Below are 16,315 nucleotides of genomic sequence, written 5' to 3'. Positions count from 1 at the left end.
ATGATAGATTCACATCCTTCCTTGGCGTCGATATATGGAATGGACGGGTCTTTATAGACAGATGAGTCGTCCTCCCCATGAACAATAATTTCTTGCCCGTCACACTCGAATTTGACCATTTGATGTAGGGTGGATGGTACAGCTCTGGCCATATGGATCCACGGCCTTCCCAAAAGAAAATTATAGGAAGTTTCCATATCTAACACTTGAAAGACAATGTTAAAATCAACCGGGCCGATTGTCATGGTGAGTTCGATTTCCCCAATAGTGTCTCCTTTTGAACCATCAAAAGCTCTAATGCTGACATTACTGGTTCGAATTCTGTTACTGTCGATGTTCAGCTGTTGTAGAGTAGAAAGAGGACACACATCTACACTTGAGCCTCCATCAATCATGACTCCTTTTACGTAGTGCCCTTCACATTTGACCATAAGATGCAAAGCTCTATTGTGGCCAGCCCCTTCCTCAGGCAAATCATCATCGCTGAAAGTAATTCTATTTACTTAAAAGAATCTTTCAGCCATTTTTTCTAGCTGATTCACCGTTGTCTTTTCTGAGATATATGCCTCGTTCAGAGTTTTGATCAACACACGATGTTGCTCTTCTGAATGCAAAAGCAGAGATAACAAAGATATCTGAGCAGGAGTTTTCCTTAGTTGGTCAATGATTGAGTAGTCTTGCAATTTCATCTTCTTAAAGAATTCCTCTGCTTCTTTTTCTGCAACGGGTTCTTTCACTAGCAAGTGACTTTCCCTGGCTTGCTTAGCTTTTCTCAATTCCTCTGGTGAATAACACCTTCCAGAGCGGGTCAAGCCCCCCATTTCACCTGTTTCTTCAACTATCTCTTTTCCTTTGTATGTCATGACAGTCTTGTTATAATTCCAGGGAATAGATTTTGTGTTTGTCACTAGGAGTTGGGCAACAGGTCGGATCACGACTAGCTCTGTTATATTCCTCAAACCATTATTCGGAATGATCTTTTGAATGCCTCCGGGGATGTAAAGTTTTGGCCCACCCAATTGAACCTCAACCTTTTTTGTGCTTCCAGGAACATAGAGAATCGTTTTTTCAGAACATGCCAAGTTCAAACTAGAATTCGCACCTTTCACCATCAATGGTGCCAATTGCGGCGGGCTCACTATCACTTTTGGTTCTGGCCCTATGGTTCTAACAACCATCTCTGTCTTGCCAGACTGCTTATAATCCCGATCATAACAAATCATCCCAATAAAATATGTATTATCATGAGTTGGGAGCGGATTGTTTGTGATATTAGGAGTATCCTCATTGTTTGTTACCACAATTGCCTTTGCTTCAATCAAATTTTCAATGGCTTTCTTTAATGTCCAACAGTTTTCAGTACTATTCCCTTGGGTGTTAGAGTGATACTCACATCTTGCATTTGAGTCAAAACCTTTTGAATTTGGATTCACATAACGCGGCATAATAGGTTCAATCAACTTCAACTGCATCAACTTTCGAAATAGGCTTGTATATGATTCTCCAATTGGGGTGAACTCTTTCTTTGGCTCCTGTTCTCTCACATATTCTTGTCGGGGACGAGGATTATATGGTGCCTGAAAATTCGGCCGGAGTTGACGGGAGCCTTGTGGAATCGGTGCCCGCCATTGTTGGTGATTAGGAGGCCTAGCATAAGCCTGAGCATTAAACACTGTGTATTGTTGCAGGGGAACTGAGTATCGGGGACCTTGAGGCGGATAATAATGTTGAAGAGAATTGGATAGTCCTTGTTGAAATTGCACGTAAGAAGGAGCTATTCCTCTTTGAACTCCCCCGAACCCAGATGCCATCATGGATCCTTCCTCCTTCTTTTTCCGATTTCCGAAATTGCCTGACCCGCTTTGAATTGCTTGTGTGGTTGCCTTAAGGGCTGCCTGACTCACAATTTTGCCTGACTTCATGCCATTCTCAACTATTTCACCAATCTTAATCGCCTCAGCAAAAGGTTTACCGATGGCGGCCAACATGTAATGGAGGTAATCTGGATCCTGAGCTTGGAGAAAATAGTCAATCATTTCTGCCTCTTTCATTGGTGGTTTGACCCTAGCAGCCTGCTCTCTCCACTTGATTGCATATTCTCTGAAGCTTTCTGTTGGTTTCTTCTTTATGTTGACGAGAGAGGAGCGGTCTGGCACTATATCAATATTGTACTGAAACTGTTGGACAAAATCTTGAGCCATGTCATTCCAAACGTGCCAGTGAGAGATGTCTTGATCTATGAACCACTCTGAAGCAATTCCTGTCAAACTTTCCCCAAAATATGCCATGAGCAATTCTTCTTTGCCTCCCGCTCCCCTTAGTTGGTTACAATATCTCTTCAAATGGGCAACGGGATCACCATGCCCATCATACTTGTCAAACTTGGGGGTCTTGAAGCCGGGTGGCAAATGAACATGGGGAAACATGCATAGATCGTTAAACGAAACACTCTTGTGGCCCCCTAAACCCTGTATGTTTCTCATGGTTTGTTCCAAGCTCTTCATTTTTCTGGTCATTTTCTCTTGTTCCATATTCTTTTCGGGCTTTTCGATCTCAATTGGGAACACGTTATGAGGAGTGTGCTTGTATGAATCTGGAACCTTTAAAGTCAGTTCTGGAGAGTAATGTTGGGCATCATGAGCATCCAGCTGTGGATCATTATTGGACATTTGAGCAAGAGCCGATTGAGGGACAGTGAAAGTATGGACAATGAGTATAGTAGGTGGGTCATTTCTGAGGGGTGCGATTGGAGGACGTGGAATGGAGGTACTGGGGATAGTGGGAAGGTTAAAGCTCGGACTGAATCCAGGTTGGTACAATGGGTTACTTGTTATGGAGATAGGCACTTGAGTGGCAACTGACACATTATGAAGATTGTCCGATGGCCCTATGGGTAGTGAGGGCGGTGCTTGTCCATTCACCCAGGCTTGGTACATCTCTGCCAATTGTTGCTTCAACACTCTTACTTCTTCAACCAGTCCTGAACCTTGTTCAACCAATTGTCCATGGACATCATCATTATCTGACTCATTCTCACTGTTGTTTGCCATTCTACTTTTTCCTTTTGATCTCGTGTTGTAAGGGTGAGTCGCCAGTTTAAACCACAAACCAACCACCTCTGTTTTACTTTATCTTTTAAAATGACAAACAACAAACGTGTTAGAGTTAGGCATTTTGCAGATATTAATCACACATTATATGTCATGCACCTAATGCCATTTTCATTTCTAAAATGATCTTGGAAGGCTTTATGTTTCATCCCGGCTTATTGATTTATTGGTTTATTTTCATCTTGAATTTAACGGGTTTTTTTTCTTCATTTTTTTTAGATTAATTATGGTTATGATCACATCCGATGAGGATTGCCTACGTATCATGATGCCACATGAATCAGACCATTACGTAGTTCAGGGGAAAACAATAATAGTTTTTTTTAACAAAACGAAATAATACAATAACAGAAAGGACATTACATTGAAAATGACTTACCAAACTCTGACAAGACCAAAAGACAGCGATTTTAAAGATTCAACAATGACTCAAACTAAAACATAACTACTACATAAAAAGTTCTAACAACTACGACTATAATTCAACTCCACAATCTTCTGGCTTTCAAACACTGGAACATCTGCTCATGGTGGGGCTTGCCCTGGTTGACCCCCTAATGTACGGTACATCCTTTTTAACTCTGCTGCAAGATGATGGGCAAAAGTAGGTGCATGCTCCAAAAACTTCTCATAATCCATCCCTTGGCAGTTCACATAACTTTGAGCGGTATAAACAGCCAAATTATGAACTTGCTCTTTGAAGTACTGGAAATTCTGGTCTCGATCTTGTAACTGCTACTGGCGAGTGGTGGCTATCTCCCTTATGTGGCCCTCACGATCTAAGGCTGACTCCAACTGAGCCCGAAGTCTAGCCTGCTCGAGTCTCGCCTGAGCCATCTCCCTATCAAAATCTGCATGCTGGTATTCTCTATTGTACCTTCTCATTTCTTCCAACTGTGCATGGAGCTGAGCTTCTGAACGTACCCAATGGGCCTTCTCTCTCTCGAATTGAGCCCTCTTTTCTTCAAATTGTGTTACTTGGCGATCCTTACTTGATTCGGCCTTCTCATTTAGCTGTACGATCTTTTCATTGGCTTTGTCCAATGACTTTTCAGTCTTTGCCAAGAGGGAATCATAATCTTGCACTTTTTCCATCAGATTGGCAATGGTTCTCTGGTCTTTCCAACTTCTCACTGGCACTTCAGAGGCTTTCTTCATCTGTTGAAGTTGAGCACGAAGGGCTTCATTTTTGCAGATTAGACTCTTCTTTTCCCCTTCGGCTTCTTGTTCTTGCAAGTCTTTCTCAAAATTGAGGTTTCTTAGCCTTTCTTCTAAGGCATGAATAGTTGTTTTGTATCCCTTTTCCCGTTTACCCCAAGCCAACCGTTCTTGGATTTTATCATCAAAGACTTGAATATGCGGCCTTTTTGGGGGCCTTTTGGGCTCTGGCACATCATCCACGTGAGACCTCTTCCCAAACCATATAGCATAACCCGGATCTACCTCACCTCTCACAGGATCTGGCACCTGAGTATCATATTTCATGTAGCGACAACCATTCCAAATTTGCTGGATTAAAGCTTCGGGGAGGGGGGCTTCGGGGTGTAGCTCAATAACTTGCACACTCAAATCTTCATCCTTAGGTACTACTTGGTACCTTCCTAGCTGTCTTAGAACTCTGTGTGGCGCATACGGCTGGACACTTCTCAAACCCAACAATAGCAAATAACTTTTTAGGGCCGACATGTGTATCACCTCTCTTAGCGGGAGCCATCCCAAAGTCCACTCAATTTGACTTGCATTTAAAGATCTTAGGTGGGATATCCAGGCTTTCACCCCTTCTGGAGAGTTGTAATCTTTTACTCTTTCTTCGTAACTCTCAATGAAATTGTCCTTGTTCGGACCATAGCTCATGAACTTGGGGTGATGTCGGAGATGCTCAATCAACCACATTTGTAACAAACTATTGCACCCTTCGAAGAATTTTGCCCCAGACTTGCACAAAGTCAACGCCCGATAAATGTCTGATAGAATGATCGGGGCAAGATTGTGATGTTCTTTGGTAGTGAGGACCTGTACAACCCTGGCTATGCGGGTATCAATTGTCTGCTTCTCGTTTGGGAAGACCATAATTCCCAGAAACGCCACTATGAAGGCGAAGCGACGATGAATCTGCCATGTGTCTTTGTTCTGCTTGTTGTTAAGGCCCTTTTCATGCATTTCAAACCCATTTGGCTGCCCGAACCTAGAGTACAAGAAGTAGAAAGAACAACACCCTTCGACTACGTTGGTCTTTCTAATTTGCTTACTGATGTTCAGAAGATCAAAGAATCGGTGTACAGAAAGAGCCCTTGGGAATATGAGCTCCTGGTTTCTCAAATCCCTGCCAAACCCGGAATATCCAGCTATCTCTTCTAAAGTGGGAGTTAGCTCAAAATCGGAGAAGCGAAAGATATTGTGAACGGGGTCCCAAAAAATCACTAGTGCCTCAATCAAATCGTCCCGTGGTTTAATTTTCATAATATCTGTAAGGGCTCCCAAGTGCTTGGTGACCCATTTCTGCCCATCTTCTCCTAAATCATACCACCACATCTGAAGCTGAAGTGGAGCCTCGCCTACAACTGTGAATGGTGTGTTCTGAACAGTGCTCATTTTGTACCTGTGGGTGGTTAAGGTTAGGGTTGACACTAGTCTCAAGAGACAGAACCAATGCACTCCTTTTGCAAAACAATCTTTTGTAAATAACTCAATTTTAAGAAAAATCAACGAGAAGGGGGGCTATTTTTGCAATTGTGACCGAAGAAAGGGTGGCTATTTTTGCAATTATGGCCCCTTCTTACTTTCAAGGATAGCTTTAGGGTCGGGGGAAGGGCATTATGGTCAAAGTGATTCCCAATTGACAGACACGTCCGTTCTTGCGAGAACAACCCTTCAACAATTTTGAAGATGATCTAAGGCTATTTTGACAGGAACGATTTGGGATTAACCGAAGCTGGGTCTGCTTATTTATTTATTTTTGATTAAAAAAAAAATACTAGACACATTTCTTTTCTTTTTTTTAATAGTTATTTTATAAAAATGGGGCCGAACCCTATGAAGGTTGCCTACGTATCTCACATCCGGTAAGAATCAGACCCGCGTAGTTCGTAAATATTTCAGGAATAGGATGACACTTTTTTTAAAGAAAAATTCATGAAAAATTCAATTTTTTTTTTTTGGATAAATACTGAGATTTTCGAAAATCGGGTAAATTTTCTCCCTCATATTTTCTTCTTTCTGGTTTTCCCTCAATATTTTTATATTTTTATTTTATTTTAGAAACCGGTCAACATGCACAAACCAAATCAAACATAATGCACAAGTAGCACATAAGATGCATCAGGATGGTCTTGTAATTTCGGGTACACCTGTCCTAGACGGACCCAACCCCTATGTTGAGTCCCCAAAGTCAAATGCACATGATGCAAACAAACGTTCCTATTAGGGATCCGGCATGAGGCTATGTTATTCTAGGTTTAAATCCTAAGGGGAGTGTTTTAGACCTGGCTTACCCAAGCGGACAGCTCGAGCCGAGATGGGGGTAAAGTACCGGGAGCACGAAAGTCTACCCGGCCTAGTTACTGACCCAGCCTCGTTTTAATTGGTATGACTTCTAACAGAAAAGTGGGCCACGCGCACGTGTGCACCATAAATTCAGAAGACTCAGAAGGGAGGCGTAAGAAGACAATTTAATACAGTTCAAATAGTATCAAAGCGGTAAATAAGCAACAATTAGCACATTAGGCCCACAAACACAATAATATCATACAATCAATAAAGCCAAGTATAAATCACATTACAAGCTCGAATTCTGAACCCTGAACCAAAAGTTCTGGGTTCTTGTTCCCCAGCAGAGTCGCCAGAGCTGTCACACCCCCTTTTTTCCCACGCAACCCTTATTACAAGGTTGAGTTAGAAGAGTTTTTCCAATTAAAGTGACGTTTTGAAAAGGGATTATTTATTATTCAGAGTCGCCACTTGGAATTGAGTTTTGGTGTTCCAAGTCACCTTTTATTGAATCCCTTATCAAAAGGAAGATTTGACTCCTAATTTATGTTCTACGAAAATAGAAGACTGAGTAAGGAATTCTGTTGACTGAGGGGAAGGTGTAAGGCACCCCTCGAGTCCCGTGGTTCTAGCACGGTCGCTTTATTGACTAATGTAAGGCTTAAATCAATTTTTAGTTATTCTTGTATTTTATTGATTATGGCTTATTTATTATCGCTTAATTAATTATTATATTTTATTAATTGTGTTCACCAAGATGCGGTACGCACACAAGGTACTTCTTTAAAATTAAATGTTAAACAAGGTACGGAATGTACACATTGTCAAAACATAATTATTTTGAATTTAAAGGTATCAAGACGCGGGAATGCACACATAATCCTTTTATTACTTAAGCATATCAATCCAAGGTTCGGGTATGAATACATGAGCTAATATTTAAAGTACATCTAAAGTTTTTCTCGCGTTTTATAGTATTTCAATTATTTATCTTTTTAGATCTGAGATATATATTTGTATACTATTACTTTTACCTATTACAATGAGTCTTAAATTAGTGCCTAGGCCGAATTAATATACTCCTTGTGAACCCTCTTTATTAAAATTGACATATAAATGCGAGCAGCAATATGGCCAAAAATTTAGCCATGACATTTGTAAGCAATTAATGCAAAATTAAGACTAAAATTTGAAAATACAGTCATTTAACGATCACAATCATGAAACCAATTCTTGACTCCAAAATGGGAAGCAGCAAACTAATTCAATTCTTGAAACTATTTCAAACAAAAAATTATCCTAACACTATTTCAAATCATTAAGAACTCACTTAAATCACTAGTATAATATTCCATATACGAAGGACGTTAGCTTTTAGAAAAGAAATTCTCATATACTCTAGCCATATATATCAATAGAATAAGTCAACTTAACTTACTTAAACGCCAAAGGCAGTAAGTAATAAAAATAATTAACGTAACTCTAGTCACTTTCTTTTTACCTTTTTTTTTCTGAGACTAAATAGCTGACCAAATTAATAAGTTACAGATGTGATTTAAGCTTACAAAGATATCTTTTTTTTTTTTACAGAAAACTTTACCAACAGGGTTGAAGGATTTTCGACAGAGACTCCGACATTCACTCTTTAAGTTGAAATGCCTTTTATTTTTTAACTGATGCTCCTACGAGTCTAAGCGAAAATATACCGCAACTCCAGCTTAAAACGCAGACAATACAGTAACGTGCTCGACATAACATTTATACCAACTTAACAATAGATAAAGCGAATATTAGCAGGAAAGCTTCATTCATCCAAAGCATATTTAGAGTAAAACAAGCAGGAAATAGAGTCTTTTATCTTCTCATGTAGCTTATAAACCTACTGTTAGAATGTTCATATCAACAAACAATTATGTAATAGGCTATCAACATGAATCACTTAAAGAAAGTTCTCATAAAAAAAACAGTAACAATATTAAGAGAAAAGGTAGTATATCCAAGACGAAAACGAACCTCTAAGGCAGCAAAAGAAACTTTTCCTTTTATTTATAAAAAGTCGAAATTGGTACAAGGAAGCAACTTTCGAATCTTCAGAACCAAAAACCGTAACAAAACCTCGACTTCGAAACTCGCCGGAACTCGATGAACCTCGGACGTACTCAACTAGGTTTGGGCATTTTTTTTTTGGCTGAGATTTGGACCATTCTCGAGCTGCTTTTAATTGAGTTTGGAGGTTATTTCAAGGCTGAAATATTTCCGATGACGTTTAATGTCGATAATGAGAGAAAAGATAAAATCTTTGGCTGCTACTAGCTTAACTCTTTTTAGCGTTCTTTCTTTCTTTCAATTTTCATTGCTTGTTTCCTTCTTTTGTGAAGTATTTTCTTTCCTCTTTTCAACGTTACTTTCCTTCTGTTCCCCCCGATTTCGTTCCCTTTTTCTATTTTTTTCTGTCCCCCACCCCCCCTTTTCTAATCTAAATGTATGCCTTATATAGAGAATGTGTAATAGTGTGTGTGTTGATGGAGAAGAAGAGTAAAAAGGTGGGGGGGGGGCGTGTGTGTGTGACGAAAATGGGGATATGGGGTTGGGACGTGAGAGACGTGAGTAAGAGGGACATAAAAGGCGGGAAGTTAGGCTAAAAATGGGGATTTATGGGATTGGGATTGTTATCTAATTAAAAATCAGATTTTTGAATTCATTTTTTAGGAGATAAATTAAAATATTAAATAAAAAGATTAACTAACATTTCTTACAATATAAAAAAATTAAATATTTATATGTACTTTAAATGATACTACTAAAGATACTATAATTTACTTATTAAAATTCTAATTAAAGAAAACCAATTTTTTTTTTATTTATAAATTTCCTTTTTCTCTTTACAAAAAGAAATAAAATTTGTACTATAAGTATGTGAATATCTTTGTAGTTTTTTTTTTTTTTTTAATAAAACCTATTAAGAGTAAGATAAAAGTTTAAAATATTAAGATTAGACCTAAAAAAAAATATTTACACTAAAATAGTATAGAATTTGGGTGCGGTCAAAAATTAGGTGTTCACAGCATGCCCCTCTTTGCTTGAAAACATGAAGAGTTTTCAAGCAAAGAAAATGAACAAGGTGACTGATTTTTGAACTCACTATTATTTAAAAAGGAAAAGAAGATAAAAGAAAAAAGTGCGACCGAGCCTTGGTTGTAGGCAGCCTACATATCCCGGGTTATAAGGGAATCAGGTCACGTGTAGTTCAAGTGGAAAATGACTGATAGAGTATACTTAGATGGAGAGCCGAGCGAAGTTCCGTCGAGGTTCTGATCCGCGGTTCCTACTATTACATCAAAGTGAAAAGAAAATTACATACTCTTGAAATCTAAGAGTTACAAAATTTCTATCTAAATGCTATCTGGAGTCTTGTCTTGATTCTTGACTTGCTTCCCTCATTGACTTTAAACTGAAACTTGATGCTCTCGATGTAACAAACTATGAAATATTCTCCGAGGCTTGATTCTCGATCAGATGACGAGAAGATAGATCTTGAGACCCTATGTCTTAGCATGCATTATGTCAAAGCTGGTTCGGCTGGTATTGAGATCAAACGTTCCACTTTCTCTGGCGAGAGATGGAATCTTATTTTTTTGCACATCCAATCCGTACTTTGCAAAAATAACCTGCAAATCATCAGAAACAAACAAAACGAACAAAAAAATTTTCTGCCCCAGTTTGCTCTAGGAAATTTTTGTGAGTTATGAAAATTCATTAAACTATATTTGCTATTGCAGAATAAAGAATTGAAAAAAAAAAACACGTACCCTATGTTAATAAAAAGGAAGGCAACCAGGGGATGTAGTACCCTATGTTGACCATAAGATGAGGCTCGTGGCACTCTGAGATGCTACTAGGGAATGTCGTACCCTATGTTGGTAGAAAGTAAGGCAGCCAGGGGATGTAGTACCCTATTTGGCAATAAGGTGAGGCTCTTGGCACTCTGGGATGCTACTAGGGAATGTCGTACCCTATGTTGGCAGAAAGTAATGCAGACAAGGGATGTAGTACCCTGTGTTGGAAATAAGATGAGGCTCATGGCGTTCTGAGATGCTACTAGGGAATGTCGTACCCTATGTTGGCAGTAAAAATGAGGCTCGCGGCACTCTGGGATGCTACTAGGGAATGTTGTACCCTATGTTGGCAAAAAGTAATGCATCCAGGGGATGTAGTACCCTGTGTTGGTGATAAGATGAGGATCGTGGCTCTCTGAGATGCTACTAGGGAATGTCGTACCCTATGTTGGCACTAAAATACAACCAGGGGATGTAGTACCCTGTGTTTGGCAGTAAGATGAGGCTCGTGGCACTCTGAGATGCTACTAGAAAATGTCGTATCCTATGTTAGCAATGAGAAATGCAATCAGGGGATGTAGTACCATGTGTTGGCAATAAGATGAGGCCCGTGGCACTCTGAGATGCTACAAGGGAATGTCGTACCCTATGTTGGCACTAAAATGCAATCAGGGGATGTAGTACCCTGTGTTTGGCAGTAAGATGAGGCTCGTGGCTCTCTGAGATGCTACTAGGGAATGTCGTATCCTATGTTAGCAATGAGAAATGCAACCAGGGGATGTAGTACCATGTGTTGGCAATAAGATGAGGCCCGTGGCACTCTGAGATGCTACTAGGGAATGTCGTACCCTATGTTGGCACTAAAATGCAACCAGGGGATGTAGTACCCTGTGTTTGGCAGTAAGATGAGGCTCGTGGCTCTCTGAGATGCTACTAGGGAATGTCGTACCCTATGTTGGCAATAAAATGAGGCTCTTGGCACTCGGAGATGCTACTACGGAATGTCGTACCCTATGTTAGCAATAAAAAATGCAACCAGGGGATGTAGTACCCTATATTGAAGATAGGGTATTGATTCCCTATAATGAAACTAAAAATAACATGATTACATGTATTAGGAGAAAATCAAGGATTTGAGAACTTCACTTGGTGATGTTCGTCTTTTCACGAACTGTTTTCTAAAATTGTTATGTTCCTGTTCTAAACAAAGAAAGATTTGTTAGTTTTAAAATGGTGGTCGATTTGTGGCCTTGATTTCTTGGGCGACTTGACCTTGCGTCTATTACACTTGTTAGAAAAACTGACTCCGTCGATGATTGTACAAGTTGCATGGAGATTCTGTCTTTTCTTTCTGGAGATCTTCTTTCTCAACATCAAAACCTAACCATTTTGCGCCTATCACCATTTGTGTTCATGGTGCAAACAACCTTGCTTCCCAAAAATCTTTTAACTGAGTAACTTTTGTTGACCCTTGGAACACTATTTAGTCCTTCCAGCCTTTTTCTCGTCAAGGAAAATCGCAGATGGCTTTATGCCTTTTCCTATACGGTTTATGCCCAGCAATCTTTGCTTTATATAACGGGGAAATTGTAACCAATTTTGCGGTCTTTTCTTTGCTTTGCTTTGACAAGATTATACTGAAAGGGACTCAAAAAAAGTAATGCGAAAGAAAACAAGAAGGTAACCTAATAGATATTACAACTTAATCAAGAAGTGTCCCTTTCAGAAGAAAAAATAAGAAAGGACTTATCTAGAGGAAATATGCTGACTTCAATGAACATGACATGCACTTTGGACTGGATGCCCGATCCGTTTGAACCGTCTAATTCTCGAAATCTGTTGTAAACTTAACTTTGAAACTGTGTTCTTTGTCTTGACCATGCTTGTGTCGGGATGTACGAAGCCTTAAATCGATCAATGATGCCCTTTGTGGGTGTTCACCAATTGACCTCTCTCATCTATCTTTCTCTCAACTCACCATTGCCTTATAGTGCCCGTGAGGGTTTTCACCAATAAGACTCTCATTTATTTTTCTCTCTTTATAATGACTGAGGCATCACCCGTAGTATACTGACTTAGCATTCTCGAAATTTGATCAGAAGGTCTTAGCAGGGAAAGGTAAAAAGAAATACTCAACTGAATTACAACTTTTGGACCCATTTTGATGGAACAACCATCGAAAATAAAATAAAACCATGCCCCAGTTTATTTGAATACTTAGGACATGTGGATTTTTGTTTTGATGTGACCGAACCCCAGAGTGAGGCTGCCTATGTATCCTTTCGGAATCAGGTCAGACGTAGTTCAATGACATGAACTTGTTTTGATGATTTTTTATTTTTTTTTGAGTTTTCTTTCTTCTTCTTTTTTTTTTTAAGTACATTGGTTCCAAAAGAGGGGAAAACAAAGAAATATAAACAAGGCTTCAAAGGGATAACTAGGGTTGACCAGTGTTTGGGTAGCGAGAATGATAGCCTTTCGTCATCCCAACCTGAGAATGCTAAATATAAGAATGCCCCAACAGAGCCATGTCAGACATAGTATCTCTTGACCGCATCTGCGTTGACGGATATATCAGTCACCTTTCCTTCTATATCTGCCAAGTGTAGAGCTCCTTTTGATAATACTTTCTTGACGAGGTAAGGACCTTGCCAATTCGGGGCGAACTTTCCTTTTGCTTCTTCCTGGTGCGGAAAAATACATTTCAAAACAAGTTGTCCTACCTCAAATTTTCTTGGGCGCACTTTCTTATTGTAAGCGCGTGCCATTCTTTGTTGGTATAACTGACCAAAACAAACTGCCGCCAAACGCATTTCATCAATCAAATTCAACTGTTCCAATCGGGACTTCACCCATTCTGTGTCCTCAATCCCTGCTTCAACAATGATTCAGAGAGAGAGAATCTCAATTTCAGCAGGTACGACCGCTTCAGTTCCATAAACCAATAAGTAGGGCATTGCGCCAACTGATGTACGGACAGTTGTCCGGTATCCCAAAAGAGCAAAAGGTAGTTTCTCGAGCCATTGTCTAGACCCTTGGATCATCTTCCTAAGAATCTTCTTAATGTTCTTATTCACAGCTTCAACAGCTCCATTAGCTTTGGGACGGTAAGGAGTAGAATTTCGATGCTCAATTTTAAATTGTTCACATACCTCCTTCATCAGATGACTATTCAAATTAGCAGCATTATCTGTAATAATGGTTTTTGGAATACCGAAACGACAGATAATGTTGGAGTGAACAAAGTCTACTACTGCTTTCTTGGTAACTGCTTTCAATGTAATAGCTTCCACCCATTTGGTGAAGTAATCAATTGCAACCAAGATGAATCTGTGCCCATTTGAAGCTTTTGGCTCGATTGGGCCAATGACGTCCATTCCCCAAGAAACAAAAGGCCAAGGAGCCGACATAGGATACAACTCTGAAGGAGGCGAGTGAATCAAATCACTGTGAATCTGATACTGGTGGCACTTGCGAACAAAACGAAAGCAATCTCGTTCCATAGTAAGCCAATAATATCCTGCCCGAAGGATTTTCTTTGCTAGAACATATCCATTCATGTGCGGGCCACAAACTCCTGAATGCACCTCATTCATAATCATTTCAGCTTCTTTGGCATCCACACATCTCAACAAATTCAAATCCAGAGTTCTTTTGTATAGGATTTCCCCACTCAAAAAGAAACCATTAGAGAGTCGCCTAACAGTTCTCTTTTGATCCCTATTAGCATGTTCCGGATATTCTCTTGTTTTTAGAAACTGTTTAATATCACGATACCATGGTTCACCATCTGGTTCTGCTTCAATTGTATTGCAATAACCATGTTGATCCCGAATTTGAATTTCTAATGGGTCAATATGAGTATTACCCGGATATGGAAGCATTGAGGCCAGGGTGGCCAAAGCATCAGCTAATTCATTGTGAAACCTGGGAATGTACCTAAATTCGATGGACTTGAACCTTTTGCTAAGATCCTCCACACATTGTCTATATGGAATGAGCTTGATGTCTCGAGTCTCCCAATCACCTTGAGCCTGCCGAATAAGCAAATCTGAATCTCCCATCACCAACAATTCATGCACATTTAGGTTTATTGCCATGTTCAGACCCATGATGCAAGCTTCATATTCTGCTGTGTTGTTTGTACAGAAAAAATGAAGTCGCGTCGTGGCAGGGTAATGTTGCCCAGTAGGTGATACCAGAATTGTCCCAATCCCTACGCCTTTGATGTTGACAGCCCCATCAAAGTATAGTTTCCAAATTTGACTGTCATCTTGGACTACTTCTTCAACTAAATTAACCTCTTCATCTGGGAAATATGTGTTCAAAGACTCATACTCATCATCAACCGGGTTTTCTGCCAGATGATCAGCCAAAGCTTGTGCCTTCATGGCAGTGCGAGTGACATAAACAATATCAAACTCTGTGAGCAAGATTTGCCATTTTGCTAATTTGCCAGTTGGCATCGGCTTCTGAAAGATGTACTTCAGGGGATCCATTCGGGATATGAGGTAAGTTGTATAGGCCAAAAGATAATGCCTAAGCTTCTGGGCGACCCAGGTTAAAGCGCAACATGTTCTTTCCAAAAGAGTGTATTTGGCCTCATAAGTGGTGAACTTTTTGCTCAAATAATATATTGCTTGTTCTCTTTTGCCTGTGACATCATGTTGACCCAGAACACAACCAAAGGAACTATCCATTACTGACAGATATAAAAATAGAGGCCTACCAGGTTCCGGCGGGACCAAAACAGGGGGATTTGACAAATATTCCTTGATCTTATCAAAAGCTTCTTGGCACTCATCTGTCCACTTGATAGCGGCGTTCTTTTTCAACAACTTAAAAATAGGCTCACATGTTGTTGTAAGCTGCGCGATGAACCTGCTGATGTAATTCAACCTCCCGAGTAAACTCATGACTTCTTTTTTGTTCTTCGGGGGAGGCAGTTCTCGAATGGTTTTTATCTTGGAGGGATCTAACTCAATGCCTCTTCGACTAACTATAAAACCCAAAAACTTCCCAGAAGGAACTCCAAATGCACATTTGGCTGGATTGAGTTTGAGATTGTACCTTCATAGCCTTTCAAAGAACTTTTTCAAGTCTTGCACATGGTCAGCTTGTGTTCTCGACTTAATGATCACATCATCAATATACACTTCAATCTCTTTGTGCATCATGTCATGGAACATGGTATTCATGGCTCTCATGTAAGTTGCCCCTGCATTCTTCAAACCGAATGGCATAACCCTATAACAATAAGTTCCCCATGGAGTTGTGAAGGCGGTCTTTTTTGCATCTTCTTCATCCATCAGAATTTGGTGATATCCGGCATAACAATCCACAAAAGATTGGATCTCATGTTTAGCGCAATTGTCAACAAGGATATGAATGTTGGGTAAGGGAAAGTTGTCCTTTGGACTTGCTTTGTTTAAATCCCTATAGTCAACACAAACTCTGATTTTTCCATCCTTCTTTGGCACTGGCACAACATTTGCTAACCATGTAGTGTATCGGACGACCCTGATCACATTTGCACTTAGTTGCTTCGTGATTTCATCTTTAATCTTATCACTCATGTCTGTCTTAAACTTCCTTTGTTTTTGTTGGATTGGTGGAAAATTAGGATGTGTGGGAAGCTTATGGACCACTAGATCGGCACTCAAACCCGGCATGTCATCATAAGACCAAGCAAATACATCTCTATACTCAAACAAAACTTGAATTATGGCATCTCTCATCTTTTGTTCAGTATGAATGCTTATTTTTGTTTCTCTAATTTCTTCAGGACTTCCCAGGTTAATTGCCTCAGTTTCATTTAAGTTAGGCTTAGGCTTATTCTCAAATTGATCCAATTCCCTTTTTATTTCTCTAAAAGCCTCATCT

The 16,315-nt window shown here is 39.7% G+C and overlaps 1 pseudogene; it reads right to left on the bottom strand.

Moving 5' to 3' along the window:
- Positions 1 to 503: 503 nt before the first annotated feature.
- Positions 504 to 16,104, bottom strand: LOC142179916 (uncharacterized; annotated as a pseudogene).
- Positions 16,105 to 16,315: the final 211 nt, after the last annotated feature.

This window comes from Nicotiana tabacum, chromosome 4, assembly GCF_000715075.1.
Source record: "Nicotiana tabacum cultivar K326 chromosome 4, ASM71507v2, whole genome shotgun sequence".
Classification (NCBI taxonomy): Eukaryota; Viridiplantae; Streptophyta; class Magnoliopsida; order Solanales; family Solanaceae; genus Nicotiana; species Nicotiana tabacum.
The sequence above is the reverse complement of the archived record's forward strand: the minus strand, read 5'-3'. Positions and strand labels throughout refer to the sequence as shown.